Raw genomic sequence first — 20,191 nt, forward strand, 5'->3', positions numbered from 1 at the left:
AAACGTCTCCCCTCGTCCCTGTTTCTCTATCTTGTCACTCTACTCTCTTTCTATCCTTTCCCTCACTTTATTCGTGCATTTGTTTCTCCTCTGTCCACACTGCCTTCCCTTATCTGTTTTCTCTGCTCCTATTTCATTTCTCGCTTCTCCCGCCCCTGCTCTCCCTCCCTCTACCTGCCCCTTTCTGTTGCAGAAGAGGACACATCGTCCTTCCAGGTGAGATGCTGACCGATACCCAGAGTGTGTCTGCAGTGCCTGACCCCTGACCCGCTGTTCCTGGATGGAAGCTTCCAGTCCCGCGCCTGTATATGTTCCACGGTTCTGCTCTGATTTTACATGTGATAAGAGTTTCCCAGTTCACAAGCGAAGGAGGGTGGTGCTACTGCTGGCACACACTACTGTCCCGTCTCGTAGCTGGCTCTCAGGGGCAGGTGCACTTTCCACTTCCACAATAAAAGCTTCACTGTGACCTTACAATTATTGTCCCCCATTCACCAAACTGCTGGTGGTGGCAGATGTGATATTACGCACCCTTTGACCTTTTCTGAAATCAGTGGGATCCATCCTGCCACAGCATCACTCAACGCCACAGCATCACTCAACGCCACAGCATCACTCAACGCCACAGCATCACTCAACGCCACAGCATCACTCAGCGCCACAGAATCACTCAGCACCACTGAATGCCACAGCACCCCTCAATGCCACAGCACCACTCATCGCCACAGAACCACTCAACACCACAGCACCACTCAACACCACAGCACCACCCAACGCCACAGCATCACTCAATGCCACAGCATCACTCAGCGCCACAGAATCACTCAGCACCACTGAATGCCACAGCACCCCTCAATGCCACAGCACCACTCAATGCCACAGCACCACTCAATGCCACAGCACCACTCAATGCCACAGCACCACTCAACAGCACCACTCAACGCCACAGCACAACTCAGTGCACAGCATCCCTCAACGCCAAAGCATCACTGAATGCCACAGCATTACTCAATGCCACAGCATCACTTAATGCCACAGCATCACTCAACGCCACAGCATCACTCAGCACCACTCAACGCCACAGCATCACTCAGCACCACTCAACGCCACAGCATCACTCAGCACCACTGAATGCCACAGCATCACTCAGCACCACTGAACGCCACAGCATCACTCAGCCCAACTGAACGCCACAGCATCACTCAGCACCACTGAAGGCCACAGCATCACTCAGCACCACTGAATGCCACAGCATCACTCTGTGCAACCATTCAATAACAACTGGTTCTAATATGTTCTCTCAATGCTTCAAGCTTTATTACATGTGTCACAAAAAGATGTTAATATTTCACTTCTGTTCTTGGATTTTCATCACAATAAAATACACTGAACATAATCTTCCCAAAAGTTATTTACACAAGTTTAAGGTATCGCCATTATAAATTACAATACCTGTTATTTAAGTATTAATTATTTAAAAAAATAAAAGCCATTGTTATTTGTAATATTAATACATCTAAGTCATGTAAAAATACAACAAATATTGCATTACAAATGCTATAAGTGTCACGTTTGCGAAAGTTTAAACTATTGGCATTGTAAATGACAAAGCTATTAATTTCACTATTTTCAAAACCAACACATAAATAAAAAAATGTCATTTACAATACCACTAGCTCAAACTTTCCTAATGCGAGACCTATTGCATTGCAAATGCTTGTTTTAAATATAACTTGTAATAGAAAAATATTTTTAAACCGATGTGTTATATCTATTTTGTGGCGCAATCCATAATGGCCTTGTTTAAGCAAAGGGATTATTTGGGTGAGCAGTATTTGATGCTGTCTTTGGAAATCAATGTGCAGTTGTTGTTTATTGCCACCATTGTGAAACTGATGTTTTTGGGGAACACTGGGCTATTGATATATTGTGCGATCAGTGTACATTGAGGCTGTTCTGTATGCATAGAGTGCATTGATTGAGGCCACAACAGCTGGAAAGGCTTGGGATGAATGACTCAGTCCATCTAAGTTGTTCAAACGTAAGAGCGGGCGTGCTGGTGTTTAGTGGTAAGGCGGGTACTGTGTGTGATTGTTTGCAGGCTTCTGATTACAGTCTTCAGCGGTTTGTAGAAAATGAATCTCTGGCTGTTTTGTGTCCATTGAAAATGTCCTTTGTATAATGTGCTACAGGTGGTTTGATTGAAGTTTTTTTGAAGTTTCCAGTTACTATGCTATGCAGATGTATGCCACACTAGGCCTGGTGAAGCCCCCTCCCCCGAGTGCTTCCAATGGCTCTGCAGGGCAAGGTGTGGCCACAGCTTCTAGCTGGGTTACACCACTAAAAGGGCTAAAAGAAAATCCAAAGTAAAGCCCTCTGCATTGAAAAGCTGCTCTGATAAATGGACCTTACGCCGGGCAGGGCAGGTAGTCACTAAATCCCAAATTAAAGGTCCCTTTAATTTAATTTTTATTTATTATTTTTTTCACATGCGCGCGGCGGAAAAGCCGCCGCGCGCATGTGGTTAAGGAGGAAGTTGCTAGAACTTTTTTAAATTTGTGACCCCATGTTTAATTGCATGTAAAATAATTTTGTATTAAAGTGCACTCTTTGTGGAGAAGTGTGGCTCACTGGTTAGAGGAGGCAGACCTGGAAGCAGAGGTCAGCCCGGGACCAGGGTTCAATTCCCAGCTCAGTGGGGTCTTGAGTCCTAAAATGTCCATGGACTCGACAATTCTCGCTCCGGTGCCTACTCGATTCACGGGTTCACACTCTGCGACTCTGGGCAATAGCTTGCTTAATCTCCACAACGGCCCCTCGCGGCGGGATGCCTGGCTTTCACCTTGCGGATACCCTGCCGGGGTTATCTCACAGGGGAATACCAGGACGGGTTCCCTAAGCAAGCGCTTAGAAACCGCTCGGTGATTTGCGCTATATAAATTCCTGTACATTTACATTAAACATCTTCACAGAGGGGGCAACCCCCAAATCCCCTTTTGTTGATCAGGCTTGCTTGCTTTGCTTGGTTCCGATGTAACACTCAGCCCCAACTTTTACACCACACTACTTTCAAAAGTCACAAGCCGCCACTGCAATACACCCCATTATGTTTAGGAATATATGGTTTGTACGGCCATCAGTGGCATAACTAATTTAAAATCTGATACTTTAGAAATCTCTTCCAAAGATACGCATCCAAACACAGCCCATGGATAGAAATCCAAGGGCTTTAAAAAAAGAATGACTTTAATAAGAACGTATTTTGGTGCAATTGTAAAGCTAGAAAATGTTAGATAGATGCTGTTAAGATAACGTATGGTACAAATAGACAACCAGAATGCGAGCAATGCGCTTGGCTGACATTACAATGGCCAGGCCGGAAGCTGATTCTGATCCTGTGGATCACGCACATGCACGTTCTTTCCCGGCATGTAGGGACCAGAAAGAGCAACGTCCTATGAACACTCTAGAAAGCTTAAGACAAACCTCAAGGTGACTGTCTAGATGACTCCCCCTGCACCCCACTCACGAAGTGCTGAGGTTACAGGTCTGTCCCCTTCAGCTTTGACACATACTCCATGGTATTATCCTCTGTGTACTTTCCTGTGTACCACGCTGTGGATTTAAAAAACTGAAAATACATGAGTTAAATAAATAAATAAGCTGCCCAGTTTAATTGCAAAACTGACCGATATGCTCATATATTCATTGAAATACAGATATGTTCATTGAAATACAGATATATTCTTTGAAATACATATAATTCATTGAAATACAGATATGTTCATTGAAATACAGATATATTCTTTGAAATACATATAATTCATTGAAATACAGATATATTAATTGAAATACGGACTATCACTTCCAGTTGTCTCCTTTCTGTAAATACTCTTCAGTCCTTTACGTCAGTGTTTGGAAGATGCAATCTGAAGAGAAGCTATAAATACTTTTCTACAGCAGCAAAGTGTGAGGCCCTGTACTTGAAATGTCTGACCCTTAAAAACATTCATTTATTTGTGCGATTTTATATAGCGCGAACTTTACCCGAAGGTGTCAGAGCGCTTTACATAGGATCCAGTTGCAAACATAAGGACTGAAGGTTACATGCGGAACTTACATAAGAACCAGTTGAAAACATACGGACTTAGGCTTACATGCGTTATAAAAAAGGTACAAACAGAAAAAATTGCAAATGTACAAGAGATAAAGTCGCACAAGGAGGAGATACAAATGGATAAACTCTAGGCATATACTAGTGATATCTCTATCTACTTAGGGAGGGGATACACATGGATATACTCTAAGGGTCACATAGGAATGGTAGAGAGCACAGCGGACTCCTGCATAAACTAGTGATTAGAGTTATCTCTCTATACATAGGGAAGGGGTAAGACTGGATATACTCTAAAAGTCACATAGGAATGGTAGAGAGCAACGCGGACTACTGCATATTCTAGTGATTAGAGCTATCTCTATATACATAAGGAAGGGATACACATGGATATACGCTAACAGTCACATAGGCGACTAGTCGTTAGAGTTATCTCTATATACATAGGGAAGGGATACACATGGATATACTCTAAAAGTCACATAGGAGACTAGTCATTAGAGTTATCTCTATATACATAGGAAGGGATATGACTGGATATACTCTAAGGGTCACATAGGAATGGTAGAGAGTACATAGGTCTACTGCACATACTAGTGATTAGAGTTATCTCTACATACATAAGAAGGGATATGACTGGATATACTCTAAGGGTCACATAGGAATGGTAGAGAGTACAAAGGTCTACTGCACATACTAGTGATTAGAGTTATCTCTATATACATAGGGAGGGGATATGACTGGATATACTCTAAGAGTCACATAGGAATGGTATATGGTGCAAGGTCTAAAGCAAATACCAGTGATTAGAGTTATTTCAATAAGTCAAAGAGCAGAGTTCCATAAGTGTGGATGCAGTCACAGCACAAAGGGAGGGTGGGAGGGATGCAAGGGTAAGGAGAGAAGGGAAAGCAGAAAAGGGAGAAAACATTTGAGGATCATCCACGGGGAAAAGGGGTTAAAGGGTCTTTACAGGTATAAGTGCTTGTTTGTGTGAAATGAATTCACTGCTGGAGCCTGGAGGTGGCGGTTCCGTCAGCGGCCACCAGAGGGCGCTCCTCACCTGCTGATGAATCCCACTGAGCTGCACATTGGATGAAAGGGAGAAGAGTTTCCTCTTCTGGGTCAGCGGCGGCAGAGACAGCACCAGCAGTGGCGGTGATATCACTTCCGGCCTCTCTTGGTGTGTCCAGGCTGTTGCAGAGGAGGAAGGAGCCCTGTCTGGTGGGCAGTTACCGCCACCTACAGACCCTCACAGACCCCTCCCTCAGACCCCAGACCTGCCCCTCCCCCCAGACCCCAGACCTGCCCCTCCCCCACAGACCCCAGATCTGCCCCTCCCCCTCAGACCCCATATCTGCCCCTGCTCCCCCTTCAGACTGCCCCCCTCAGACCCCAGATCTTCCCGCCTCACCCCCCACCCTCCCCCCCGGCACCCCAGGAGGAGGAGAGAGCCTGGACACGTCTGCACAGGTCTCAGCTCAGGTAGAAGATTGTCAGCACCTCCTGCTGTGTTTATAGAAATAGACTGAATAATCCTGGAGGGAATCTCTGCAGGAGCCGGGCTGAGCTGGGCTCTTCTATCTGGGGGCCCCGGGGCTGAGCTGGGCTCTTCTATCCGGGGGCCCCTGGGCTGAGTTGGGCTTTTCTATCCGGGGGCCCCTGAGGCTGAGCTGGGCTCTTCTATCCGGGGGCCCCTGGCGCTTGAGCTGGGCTCTTCTATCTGGGGGGACCTGGGGCTGAACTGGGCTCTTCTATCTGGGGCAGCTGGGGCTGAGCTGGGCTCTTCTATCCGGGGGCCCCTGGGGCTGAGCTGGGCTCTTCTATCCGGGGCCCCTGGAGCTGAGCTGGGCTCTTCTATCCGGGTGCCCCTGGGGCTGAGCTGGGCTCTTCTATCCGGGGGCCCCTGGGGCTGAGCTGGGCTCTTCTATCCGGGGCCCCTGGAGCTGAGCTGGGCTCTTCTATCCGGGGCCCCTGGGGCTGAGCTGGGCTCTTCTTTCCGTGGGCCTCTGGGACTGAGCTGGGCTCTTCTATCCGGGGGCCCCTGGGGCTGAGCTGGGCTCTTCTATCCGGGGACCCCTGGGCTTGAGCTGGGCTCTTCTATCTGGGGGGACCTGGGGCTGAACTGGGCTCTTCTATCTCGGGGCCCTGGGGGCTTTCCTTCCGCCATGGCGGTGTTTGTGGGCCTCATTTGTGTTAGAGATGGGATCCGTGCACTGGTGCACTGTATCTTACTGCACTATGAGAGGTGTGTGCACACTGCACCTTACTGCAATATAAGGAATCAGTGCACCCAGCACAGCATCTTACTGCACCTACGAATCTGTGTACACTTGACTTCACCTTACTGCACTCTGAAGTATCTGTGTATACTTCACTTCACCTTACTGCACTATGATAAATATGCATTCCACTGCATCTGACTATACTGCGAGACGTCTGTGCCACTGCTCTGCCGTTTACTGCACTGCACTGTGATGAATCAGTGCATGCTGCTCTGGATCTTATTGCACTGTGAGGACTCTGTACACACCCTGTGCTCTGCTCTCGCTGTTAATTTGTTGACTCGGCCACCCCTGCCCCTATTTTCGAAGCATGTCCCCAGGCAGTTGACGTCAAGGCTACCCGTGCTCAACCGCGCCCCTTTTCTTCCTTTGTCCTGTTTCCATCTCTCAGACTAGGTAGAAGCTTCAGTCATTGCAATAGTTTCCTGTGCCATAGGTTGTCTTATGGCATTATCCGCTACAGAGGTTGTGTGCCTGCTGCAGGGATTGTGTGTGTGTGTGTGTGTGTGTGCACAAACCTTGGGTGTGCCATGCAGGAGGCCTGTCATGCAGTGGAAGGTATATGTCTGTGTTTTTAATATATGTCTGTAAGACGGTGTGTGTGTAGGTTGGATGTGTGTGCATGTGCACAGGGTAGGGTTGTCTTTGTAGGCTGTGTGTGTGTCGGTATGAGGCGTGTCTGCAGTGTGTCTCTTTGCAGGGTGTCTGTCTTGACAGATGTTTGCGGGCTGTCGGTCACTCTTCTTGGCCTCTCTTCTCAGTACAGAGAACTTTAGGACCACTGGCTGAAAAGAAGGTCTGCTCTGTGGAGCATAGACCGTTACTACTCAGCACACAGCAGACGTCTGAGCAACGTCACATGTGAAGTTCTAGTCCTTCCTCATAGTTTGAAGAATTAGACAGATTTGAGTGAGATTTCAGTCTAACCTGACATGAGTTCCCCAATACCCAGCGGTACTTGTATAACAATGCTACAAAGGGTTGCTGCACTCTCCCGTCATGCGCTAATGAGGGCTTTACTATGATACAGGAGCCTATGTGAAGGGTCAAAGAGACTCTTGAAGTCATTCTGCTCTGCTTGTCACTTCACCAGGAAGGGGAGAACAAGATGAGTGAGCAGAAAAAACAACACGAGGCAAGAGAAGAGAGAGAACAGCACAAAGGGTAAAGTAAGTAATAGATATCATCCAAAATATGAAAGAAATAGGTCTGAAGGGGGTGAACCAGAGTTCAAAAACAAGAGCAGAAATAGAAATGGAATTAATATTATTTATAAATTGTAAAAAGTTGAATTGTATGTTGTGAGCTAAAAATGAGATTTAAGTGTCTTGTGAATGTGATTCTTCAAGAGTTATAGGTGTCATTTGCTGTTGAGTAGTACCAATACTTGGACCAAGTTTAGTGCTGTGAATCTGGGATTTAATTTAAGTCACCAAACATTGTAAATGCACCAACTGAAGGGATTCATGTATTTTCCCCCGGGGTACAAATTTCAACTCTAGTGTGATAGCTAAGGCGTCCCAGGTTCCAACCGTTGTCCTGTACAAGTGAGTTAATGCTCAGAATGCACAGATCTGTTACCTTTGCATCACAAGTACCAATGCTAATAAATTCCTAATAAAAGATGTATTAAAAAGTACTCCACTAATTTTGCACCCAAGACCACCTCAAGCTGTCCCAACTCTAGACATATTTTACTATTAAAAAAGAGCTATAAATGTGTCTTATGTCCAGCTAATGTTTAGGTAGTAGGTTGCACAAGTGGATTTCTTTAAAGGGCAAGCTGATTCCTGAATCAATCTGCCCTTAAAACAATCAGATTTTTTAAATATTTCCACACCCCTGTAAGGGGTATTTACAGACCTGTACGGTGCACTGATTATCACTCACAGTAAGAGGGTGTTTAGAGATTAAGAAATCTGTGCGCTCGGCGCTGATGTTTGCTCACACTGCAAAGAGCATTTACTTTTTGTGGAACCTTCACACTCTGTACCACTTATTACTGGCACTTCGAGAGGTTTTAAATAAATGAGGGAGTCTGTGACCATTGCACTGTGTTGTACTCTGGCTGCATGCAGTGCTAGCAGAAGAGGAAACCTCTACACTGCACTACTTTTTACTTCACTGCGGACTTAATCTGTGCACCTGGCACTGATTTTTACCACAACGGGGGAAAGAAGTTAGGCTATGGATGATGTTGTGTTTTATTTGTAGAGCACATTATCACCCGGGAGGGTGTCTTGGCACTGTGCAGGTGTGGAAGTTTTGCCTCGAGGGCGGAGTCATTCGAAGAGCTGGTCTTCAGCTTCTTGCTTAGCTCAAGAAGCGAGGAGGAGGCTCTGATGTGTTGAGGGAAGTCGTTCCATGCTTTAGGAGTGATGTATGAATAGGCGTGGCCTCCGGATCTGATTCTGTGTATGTCCGAGTATGAGTCCGCTGAGCAGGGGTGCCTAGGATGTTGACAGAAGTGGCTGTGGTTGCTAATGTAAGCAGGGCCTTTTTTGTGTAGTGCCGTGAATGTGTGGGTGAGTAGTTTGAACTGTGGGTGCTTATGTATCTGGAGCCAGTGGAGCTCCCTCAGGTGTGGTGTGATATGTGTTCTGTTTGAGAGGGTGAGCCTGAGTCTGGCAGCTGCGTTCTGGGTGGTTTGCTGCCTTCTGGTGAGCTGTTTGATGATTTTTGCATAGAGAGAGTTCCCGTTGTCCAGACTACTGGTGATGAGTGCATGGATGACAGGCTTCTGGTGTTGCTTGAGAGTCATTTGAAGATTTTCTTCAGCATTTTCAGAGTGTGAAAGCAGTGACGACGTTGACCTGGGCGGACATGACCAGGCTTTTGTTGATAATGATCCCTAGGTTACTGGTGTGCAAGCTGGGGGTGGGAGTAGGTCCTAGGGTGGCTGGCCATCAGGTGGAGTCCCATGGGCAGGTGTTGTTTCCAAACATTAATACATCTGTCTTGTCAGTGTTGAGTTTGAGACAGTTGGATTTCATCCATGTCATGCAGGCGGTAAGCGTGTTCCTTGTGTTGTGAGTATTATTCATAGAGTGACAGTATTAGTTGCATGTGGTCGGTGTAGAAGAGGATGGTGATGTGGTAGGCATGGATGATGTTGGCCAGTGGGGCTATGTTAAGTTTTGACGAGGGTCCGACTGAAAGATGAACCTTTGGTGTTCCGCAGATGAGATTTCCGGTTTCCAAGGACTATGATGTCAGATTGACTGTCTGAGTTATTTTTCTCAGGAAGGAGCAGATGTATCATAGGCAGGACCTTGAGTCCCATCTCGTGAAGGTGTCCTTAAGGATGAGGTGTGATACCATGTGAAACGCCGCTGAGAGGTCCCACTCTCTGCTCTGTCTATGATTATGTGTATAGCATAGGTGGGTGCGATGAGTGCTGTTTCCATGCTGTGGTTGGGCCTGGATCCGGACTTGGTGGCCTTGAGGAGCTGGTTGTTAATGAGCTAGTTGGTCAGAAGCCTGTTGATGGTGTTCTGTAGGACTTTGGCCGTGTATGGTAGGTGGGAGCTCAGTCAGTAGTTAGTTGAGGTACATGGAGGGTTTATTCGGCAGGGCTGTACCAGCTGCCTGTTTCAAGGCTCATGGGAAGAGGGCTGCATTGATGGAATCATTCAGGATGGGAGTGAGGACCTCACTGATAGTGTTTAGGCCTTTTTTAAACTGTGGCGGGGGTGGATCTAATCGGGCACCGGAGTGGATGGCCTTCATGGTTGCGGCAGTCTCGTTTGTGGTGATGGCGTTCAGCCAAGTTCCATTCTTTGGCTGAGATTGGAAGGATGGCTGCGAGGTTGATGGGGTCAGGTGGAGCATTGAATGTGTCGTATATGGATGTGATCTTGCTCCAAAAGGATTTTGCAGAGATTGTTACAGGGGTCTTGTAATGGGGGATGTTGCTGGTGGTGGCTGCAGGCACCATGAATTCTCTGATGATGGTGAAGATTTTTTTGCTGCTGTTGTTGGCTTGGATGCGGTTGGCATGGGCTGTTCACTTGGCATTTCAGACTTACTGATGTCTTTGCTCATTCACCACTTGCTTTCCAGTTGCTTACAGTGCTGCATCGCCATCCTGAGTTCTTCTGTGTGCCACTGGACTTGTGTTTGTGATCTTGTATAGTTTTGCTATGCTTGAGGGGGTCCAGGGTGTCAGTGCAGGTGGTGATCCATTCATTGAAGTTCTTGATGTCTTCAGTGCTTGAGGGGGACCAGGGTGTTGGTGCAGGTGGTGATCCATTCAGTGCAGTTCTTGATGTCTTCTGTTAGGTTGCTCATATGCTTGGGGGGTCCAGTGTGTCGGTGCATGTGGTGATCCATTCATTGCAGTTCTCAATGTCTTCCGTTAGGTTGCTGCTGTGCTTTAGGGGGTCCAGGGTGTCAGTGCAGGTGGTGATCCATTCATTGAAGTTCTTGAGGTCTTCCGTTAGTTTGCTGCTGTGCTAGAGGGGGTCCAGGGTGTTGGTGCAGGTGGTGATCTATTCATTGTAGTTCTCGATGTCTTCCTTTAGGTTGCTGCTGTGCTTGGAGGTTCAGGGTGTCGGTGCAGGTGGTGATCTATTCATTGTAGTTCTTGATGTCTTCAGTGCTTGAGGGGATGCAGGGTGTCGGTGCAGGTGGTGATCCATTCATTGAAGTTCTTGAGGTCTTCTGTTAGGTTGCTGCTGTGCTAGAGGGGGTCCAGGGTGTTGGTGCAGGTGGTGATCTATTCATTGAAGTTCTTGATGTCTTCCGTTAGGTTGCGCCTGTTCTTGATGGGGTCCAGGGTGTCGGTGCTTGTCATAATCCATTCATTGAAGTTCTTGATGTCTTCTGTTAGGTTGCTGCTGTGCTTGAGGGTGTCCAGGGTATCGGTGCAGGTGGTGATCCATTCATTGCAGTTCTTGGTGTCTTCCGTTAGGCTGCTGGTATGCTTGGGGCAGTCTGTGTACGGGGCAGAAGCCCAGTCCTTCTCTGAGATGTTCTTCCAGCAGCAGCAGGACTTCCCGAGGTGGTGGGTCTCCTCTGTTCCGGGATGGTGATCTTGAAGCTCATGAGGGCGTACTAAGTTCAGGTGATAGATGTTGGTTTATTGACCGTGATTTTGCTACTGTAAAGGTGCTAGGGTCCAGGAAGTGTCCGACCGTGTGGGTGGGTCTGGTGATGTACTGAGTAAGGTCGAGGTTCCCGGGGCTTTTGAGGAGGGCATTTGAGTTGCAGTCATTACGGTCCTCGAGGTGACTGTCCATGTCTCCACAGAGGATGAAAGTGCTGAAGTCGATGATGATCTCAGATCTAGATTAATTCCAATTTCCAGTCTTTGTGTTACACAGACCTATATCTCTATTGTGCCAAAGTCAAGAGATGCTTTTTGTCATCTTTCTTCTGCATTTTACTTTGGGACTGCTGGCTTCTGGTAATTCACTTTGTCTTTAACCTACAACGACATAATAAAAAACCTTAATCCTTTCAGCTACAACCGATGTGAACAAATGCTCCAACTTCCCAGCTAATACCATTCCACCAACGACGATAAATTGTGTTTTATCTCTGTTCATCTGAATATATTTAGTAGTCAACAACAAAAATTCTCCAGGCACACAGAGATAGAATTGAGGTATTGGTTTCAATATTTCTTTTATTTTTCTTCAAGTTATATGCACCCTTTTGTCAACACCTGTTACGTCTCAGGCTGTTCTTCTTACAGCAAACTTCATCAGGACTCAATATCTACAATAAAATCATAGTCCAATTAAGGAGGAGTATTTGTGTTCAAAAGAATATCTCATAACCTGGTTCAGGTGACCCTAGGCATGCAATGAGATTTTTAGGGAGTGAATGGCGTGGTTACACTGGTTAGTGCGTGGTGAGATGAAGATTGGGGCGCCACGTGTCAAAGTTGAAAAATCGACAAACAGTGTCTTTTGTATTGTGATAGGTCCCTTAATATCAAGTGTCCTAGTTATCGAAGTGCTGGTATAGGCTAGATATGGATGCGTTAAGTACTCAGACTCTGTTCCTGAGTGATACAGGTGAAACATAGCAAATAGATTCTGGATAGGCACACAAGCTACAATATATTCACATTTAATAACCACCTGATGGACAATTGCTGTGACATAACTTGAAGAAAAATAAAAGAACTATTGAAACCAGCAGAATGGCTATACAGTGTGAGACATAGTTCAAATGTTTAGCTGATGTTCACAGTGTAGGCTACAGGTTAACAACTCAATGTTATTTGAGACCTCAGCTCGTGCAGCTAAACATAATACATGATTTTGGCTTTGTATCTCTCCCCAAGAGGGTATCAGCATCTTCTATATATTTTAGTTGCTACTTTTTTTTTTACCTCTTGATACAATTCCTATTCATCATTGTATCTCTGATTGAACATGTGCCTTATGTGTCTTTTACTGTGTTGCGCTGTGTCTGATTTCTAACCTGTTCCAGCTCATACCTTGACTGCTTAGCCTTGATACTTCAAGTGTCATTTACTCAAAGGAAGCAGCCTGGTCATTCAGTTGAAGTGCTGTAGCATTGGTGTCCCTGCTGAACACTGTGCCTGCCAGTAATACTGCCCCATCACCACTGACTGATCACAGGACCCAAGAAAAGGCATCTCCCGCCCCTGTATCCGACGGCTCCTGCCTGAGAGTGCCCAGATGGAGTGTCCAGGAGAGTGTTTTCAGCTGCTCTGGTCAGCTCTTCCTCCTGTGAGACCTGATGCGCCATATGATATATTTCCATCTTTGGGAGTCTCAGTCCCCTTGAAGTAGCGGCTTGGAGTTTCGACATGGCCAGTCCACGTGTCTCACCATGCCGGAAGTATGTTATAAGGGCTGCGTCTATTAGGCATAGTTCTGATGCCGGGACCAGTATAGGCATCATTCTGAAAATGTAGTTAAACCTCGGGCTACCACCATGTTCACAGTTTGGACTCGTCCCCCAAAGTGAGAAATGTGGCTTGCTCCATTTAGTGAACGCCCTGTGCATTTGATCAGTGCAGTCATATTGTCTTTGATCATCGTTGGAAAATCGTTAATAATCAATATTCATGACATTTCATTTTGGTGGGATTTACTGAAATGGATGTGCACGGAGGGCTTCCCTCGTGGTATAGATCCTCAAGGGTAAGGCTTCACTTTTGGTCCAGTTCATTTTGTACCTGGTAAATGCTGTAAACTCTGATATGGGGGACATCCATGATGGCAGTTGTCCACATACAGCTTCATTTCCAGGTTGCCGGCTATGGTTTCTGTTCCCCAAAGGTCTTCAGAGCAGCTTATAGTCAATGTGAGGGGCTCTAGGTCGATCAGGAAGAGTACGGGTGAAAGAGGACATCCCAGCCTCGTGCTTTGACCAATGGGTTTCTTTCCCTCCCTTTCCCTTTTGCTCTTCTCCACTTCTTTTTTTTCCTGGCATCTATTTATTCTCATCCATGTGCACACTTCACACTATCTGTTGCATGCATGCTCAGAATTTAGATTTTCCTAAGTGTAGAGTCAAAGTCTTAAGTATTATGCATTACATCCCTAGGTTTATCAGCATCCACATTTTTTGTTTTTTTTAAATAGCGTTTATAAATGTTTTCCTTTAACATTCATGGCCTGTTAGGCAGTGGAAGGTATACATAATATGCCATGACACCTTAGACAGCCTTACATTTTCCACATCTGTTACAAATATGAAGCTGTTGACAGTTCTGAAGCATTCTATTGTTCCACTATTAAACAAAGCAAACTTTACAAACTTGAGTTCCAACTTGCTTACAGTCATGAAGTGCCATGTGGGTTTGTTGAATGGGCTTATGGGGCAGGTTATGTCAGCGTGTTGTGGTTTGTCGGGTAGTGGGTTCTGTCTCCGAGTCATTGATATTTATGCGTGGGAGGGATTCGTTGACGGTGTAGTCATTTCGGTGCATGGGTATATCAAGACTGCTTCTCGCCCTGTTTTGGAGGAGGGAGAGGCGTGAGGGTGAAGCAGGAGAAGATGTAAAGTGCTGTATTGGGTCAGTCCCGTTTAGGGGGCGGCTGGTGAGAGCTATCTTCAGGTTTGAGGAGTTGAATTAATCTTGTATGGGGTTGGTGCTGTGTTTGTCATGGTGAAGTTTTGATTCTACGTATGTTAAATACTTCTGCCAGCCTGGAGAGTTAGTACTTGTGAGGTTCTATTGTGTGTCGTCTTGCAGTAGCACGTGTTCTGCGATCAGTGCCCTATTGAGGTCTACAATCCATATGTGCTTGTGTTGCTGTAAATTTGATTTCCATGACATGCCTAACCTGCATTTGGCTAGGCCAAGTGTCAGATCCAAGAACCTATTGATGTTTTACCGTCTAGTGTTGCACTTGGTTATGCTCAATAGGAAGTGTAGTTCTTGCGCTACAACTAAGGTCTCTGTGGCCTCCGAAAGGATGGTTGCCACCTCATTCCAATATGATGTTATTTGTGAGCAGTCCCAAACCATATGAATAAACGTGGATTCAGGGTTGTGGCAGCGGGGGCAGATGTCAAGGGAGCCCTCGTACATTCGCGCTAGTCTGTGTGGGGTTAGGTATTTATGATGAAGGTAACTAAATTGTGTTACAATTGCAGCGTACCAGTATTCACTAAGCGGTGCAATGAGGGTTCTGTTGTCCGGGGTTAAAGAGTTGAATACCATAAGAATTGCCCTCCTGCACGTTCCATGTGTTAGTAGCGTTTAGAGTGTGTTGGGGCTTTTAGGTTCGTCCTGCTTGGCGCCCCATGTCCTAAATAACTGGTGTGTGAGCCATGCGTATAGTAGCAACGATCCAGGAGAGATTCCAGTGTCATCCACAAGTGTTGTAAATTCACAGAAAGTGGATTTGACTAATAAGTCGCCCCAAGTCGTTAGGCCAGTGGAGGACCATTCCGCCATCTCCGGGCGTAACGTCCCCACTTTTGAAGCTGGAATTATCCCACAAGAGGCAAATCTGGGGAGTAAGGTAGAAGTGAATGTCTAGTCCACACATGCCGGATCCAGCAGCTACGGGCCGTGAACATTGATATATTTTCTGGGTTCTTCAGGATCACCGCATCTGAACCATTCAGCCATTCTAGAATCGTTGCTTAACAATGGTGGGACGCCCAATATCCGAATTTCCCCTCTGTGATTGCAGCATGGTTTCGTGAGGGTAACCCGAACTCTGGACTTGCCCCATATTAGGGATATTATGAGTGATTTCCCGAAAATATTTACTCGGCAATGGGAATGGGAGAGCTGGAAAATAATACAACAGCCTCCGGAGTAGTAGCATTTTAGATACGGCTATACATCCCATTGGGGACTGTGGTAGTTCTGTCCTTAGAGATTGCCCTTCCCAGGGTGCCATCTATTATATCCGCTTGCAAGTGGTATATTTGGATCCCTAGGTATTTAAAGGAGTCATATGTCCAAGTGAGGGGGGCCAGTGGTAAGGCCGCCCTTTGTTCTGGTGATTGGGGGGTCATCAGGAATAGGAGAGATTTTTCCCAGTTTACTTTGAGTCCGGAGGCACGCTCAAAGCCTTCTAGCAGTTCCATCAGGTCAGCTAATACTGTCCGTTGTCCCCGGAGATAGATCAGAGCGTCGTCTGCATAAAGTAAGATAATATGCCATTGGTTGTCTACCTTGATACCCCAGTTCACTGCTCGTTTATGCATCATGCTTTCTAAGGGCTCCATCACCAGGGCAAAAGTAATAGGTGATAGGGGGTACCCCTGTCTTGTGCTGTATTCATTATTAAATGACTGAGATAAATCGACCTGTCTTGACCCTTGATTGTGCTGCATTGTATAATAATCTGATCCATTTAAAAAACGTAGGGCAAATGCCGTATCTGGTCAGTATCGTGCATAAGTATTCCCAACCTACAGTGTCGGATGCCTTCTCTACATCTAGTGAGGCTATCCGTGCCGAATTCTACGATGTTGCGTGACCAGTCTAATAGCTGGAAGAGTCGCCTCAAGCTTAGGCTGGTGTTTCTACCAGGGATAAATCCGTTTTGGCCCAAGTGCTCCAGTAGCTGTGTGACCTCTGTCAGTCTAATAGCCTAAACCCTGCACAGTATCTTATAATCTGTGCTTAAAAGAGATGGGGGGGGTGGTAGGATCCCATTCTCAATGGGTCCCTGCCCGGCATTAGAAGCGCCACCAGAATGGCCTCTCGTAATGAGGCCTTTAGTGTGCCCCGATCGCATGCATCCATATCATCTCAGTGGAGGCGTGGAAGCAGTTGTGTACCAATTGAGGCATAGAATTCTAGGGGCCAGCTGGAGTTTCCCCCTTGCCAGTTGCTGTATTGCCTCTGTTATCTCTGATTCCGAAATGGGAGATTCTACAATTTTGTAATGGCGGAGTGGAATATGAGGGAGTACTATTTGTTCTAAAAGGACGGTAGCTCTGTCCCATCGTGAGTCGAGGGGGCGCGTTGTATAGGGATGTGTAATACTGCCGAAAAGCTACCTTGAGCTTGGTCTGTGTGTTAACCAAATGTCCTTTCAAGTTATGTATGGCGGTGATAGGTGTGTGAGCTGAGTCTGTCTTTAGTAGCCAGGCTAGTGTCCTACCCACCTTGTCCCTTTCCGCATGTTCCTTGGCTAGATATCTTTTGTAGTTTAAGGCACATAGTCTGTCTAGCATCTCCTTGTGTGACAGTCGGATTTGAGCTAGCTTAGGCGCTGTCTGTGGGTTAGTGGGTAGCTGGCATTTGTGTCACCACATCTCGTCCTCTAGGCCTTCTTATTCCCTGATACTTATCATACGGGCCCCATATACCACTATTATCATATGCCCACGCATGACCACTTTGAAAGCATCTCATTCTAACCCGACGTTGGATGCTGTATCCTCGTTATCCAGAAAATATGATGTGATAGTTTGTGTTAGTGAGGCGGGCAGTGGGTCATCTTTTAGCGCTTCCAAGGGAAGGCGCCAGGTCGGGATGCTGGATCTGATTGAACCTCATGACTGCCTTGTTTGCTGGAGGTGTGATCCGATAATGTGCGGAGGAGGTATTCGGTAAGGGATACTGCTGGGAGGGCCTGATGAGAGAACTACACCAGATCTATTCTGTGTGTAGATGGTAAAACCCAGAATAGTGGGTGTACTCTCTATGGGTAGGATGCAGGTCAGGCTATGTATTCTGTAGGTGTGACATAGTAGCCCATGCCTGTAGGTGTAGGGTGATGCTAATAAACTGAGTGCCCTGTATTGGTGGGCGTGAGCGATCCAGTGCTATGTTCGGAATGCAATTAAAGTCCCCTCCCCAGTATGTTGGTGGCGAGGGGTAGTAAGGCTGGTGTCAATGACTGCAGAAACTGGGCGTGGCCAAAATTAGGGGCATATAATGAGATCAGTGCTATTGGCTGGCCGTCCTGTATCCCCTCTAGTATCGTATAGTGTCTGTTTGGGTCAGTGCAGGTGTGTTGTACCTCCATTGGAGCTCCGTGTGCCTCCCATATCAAGGCCCTTCTTGTGTATCCGTAGTATGTGGTCCCCACTATCATGCCTCTCCATCTCTTGCGCATGGAGGTGAGTGCTTATGTGGTCAGATGATGCAATAGCAATCCCTCTCCTCCATAGGTATTGGTTTACCCGTTGGCGCTTAGTACATCCCACCAGCCCACGTACATTCCATATATACATATTCTGTGTGATAGGGGTGTTCTGTGCATCCATTTATGTAAGGTTGGTGTGCAGTAAGGGTCCGTGTCCCTCTGCATCGATGCTGCACCCACCGTCCACCCGTGAGTGTGTGTGCTCTTCCTAATGTAGGGGTGATAGTGTTTGTTCGTAGTAATGGGCATCGTCGTAACTGATAATATTCCCCTATTCCCACTCCCAGGCCTCAGTGCCAATGAGCAGTCGGCCATTTGCACTTAGTTGCAACACAGTTAAACTTTAACTTGAATGAATATAAGCAATACAGGGAGAAATACAGTGAAAAACATCAGATAATAGCTCTATAACAGACACACTGTGTGAGTGGGAGGGCATGGACTGTGTATGAAAAAATAGGGGTACCCCTGGTATTAGGTTCCTAAATCAGGGAGAGCATACAGAGTGTAAACAACATTATTTAGGAACAATGCTATAAAAACCGTGGACCTACCAAAGGTTAGATATACACTAGACAGTTACAGATAAAGCAGTCCGTGAGAACTTAACATGTTTATCAAAAATATGGGAGGGCAAGGACTGCCAGATAGTCTCGGTGTGCGAGCCTGTATAGATTGTTCGTGGCCCTGGTGTGATATATATGATAGCTTTCAGGCAGGGACCGTGTGTCTACCCTGGGTGACGCTCACATGGCTGTATGCATCATGTAGCAAACCTGTATGTAGCATGTCGCAGCAGGTCATCAGACATCTGAGGGGTGTGACATCCGGGCCTCCAAACCTAACCGCTGCCCACTGAGAGTCCGTCATAGAAGGGGTGTCTTCTGCCGGGTTTTCGACTTTGGACCTGGATGATGAGAGAGAGTGAGGCGTCACGTATCTTTTGGCATTCCTCACTGCCCAGGCTCTTTCCTTCGCTACTTGGTCCTTGATAAGTCCCTGCAGTTGCCATTTAAGCAATTGTACTTGTCTCTGTGTTTGCCACCATTGTTGCGGTACAGACACTGATTCCCTGCTGGTGGCCAGGCCGTTTTGTTATATCCTGTTCTATGCGGCCTCCGGGTGGTGCAGAAGTTAGTTTTACCAACGTGCTGAATTCTTAAGGTGGCTGGAAATCGCAGAGCATATTTCATATGATTTTCTCTCAGGATCTTCTTTACTGCATGGAAAGAGGACCTGCGTTGTTGTACTACTAAGGTATAGTCCGGGTTTTTGTGGATCGTGACATTTTCTATTGTCCATGGTACCTGCAGTATGTGGTCCCTGTCACAATAGTTGAAGAGTCATGCCACCACAGGCCTCGGCAGAGCTCCCGGGCAGAGGGGGACCAACGGGTACACTAGGAGCCCTTTCCACTGAGAAGAACTTGGATTACATGCCTTGTCGGAACGTGTCGGCAAACCATGTCTCCAGGTATAGTTCCATGCTTTGCGCGTCCGCACGTTCCGGTAGACCCTCTATGCGAATGTTATTCCTCCGAGAACTATCTTCCTGGTCTTCCACTCGATCCAGTAGATATTCAACTTCTTTTTGTAGGATTCTGAGTTGTTCGTCCGTCTCCTTTACCGTGGGCCTCAGGGCGGCTAGGGTTAACTCAGAGTTCTCCATCCTGTCTTTTAGGCGCTTGTGATCTTCACACAGGAGGTCCATCTCAATGCAGAGTGAGTCAATTGTGGGTCCTATGGTAGATTTGATGTCCAGGATGGCTCCCATACGTTAGAAAAGCGGTGTGCGTAATCAAGTGGCGCTTCCGGCATGTGTCCTGCTGTTTGGGCTGTGTCCGATGACCTTTCTGCGAGGTCAGACATGCCCCCTGTTAGCACCTGTGGTCTCTCCTATTTATTTCTGCCCATATTGGTGGACGGATGGGCGTTTTATTTTGTGTCTGTGGAGGCCAGTGGTCGCAATGGTGCGTGCTTGGGCTAAGATACCGGTTGTCTTGGCGTGGTCTCGTTTTTAAAATGTCCTCCCCTGTGGTGTCCGGCCGGATTAGCTGGCTAATGCGACCTCTTCAAGAATGTGGAGAGGGCACATCCTACGCACTTTCCTGGCTGTGCAGAGTTTTTGTGACCTTTTGCTGCCCGGTTCAGGCCTCCTCGCAGCCCTTTTCGGCAGTGACTCTTCGAGTATCCTGGGGTGTTGGGTATTCGGCGTCCCTGTGAGTCGTGAGGACTTGTGCTTAG

The 20,191-nt window shown here is 46.8% G+C and overlaps 1 protein-coding gene across 1 annotated transcript in view; it reads left to right on the forward strand.

Moving 5' to 3' along the window:
* The window catches only part of LOC144805497 (uncharacterized), a 134,279-nt gene that overhangs the window by 20,444 nt on the left and 93,644 nt on the right, over positions 1 to 20,191 (forward strand). The window lies entirely within an intron of this gene.

The sequence above is a fragment of the Lissotriton helveticus genome, assembly GCF_964261635.1.
Source record: "Lissotriton helveticus chromosome 1_1 unlocalized genomic scaffold, aLisHel1.1 SUPER_1_unloc_12, whole genome shotgun sequence".
In the NCBI taxonomy this organism is placed as follows: Eukaryota; Metazoa; Chordata; class Amphibia; order Caudata; family Salamandridae; genus Lissotriton; species Lissotriton helveticus.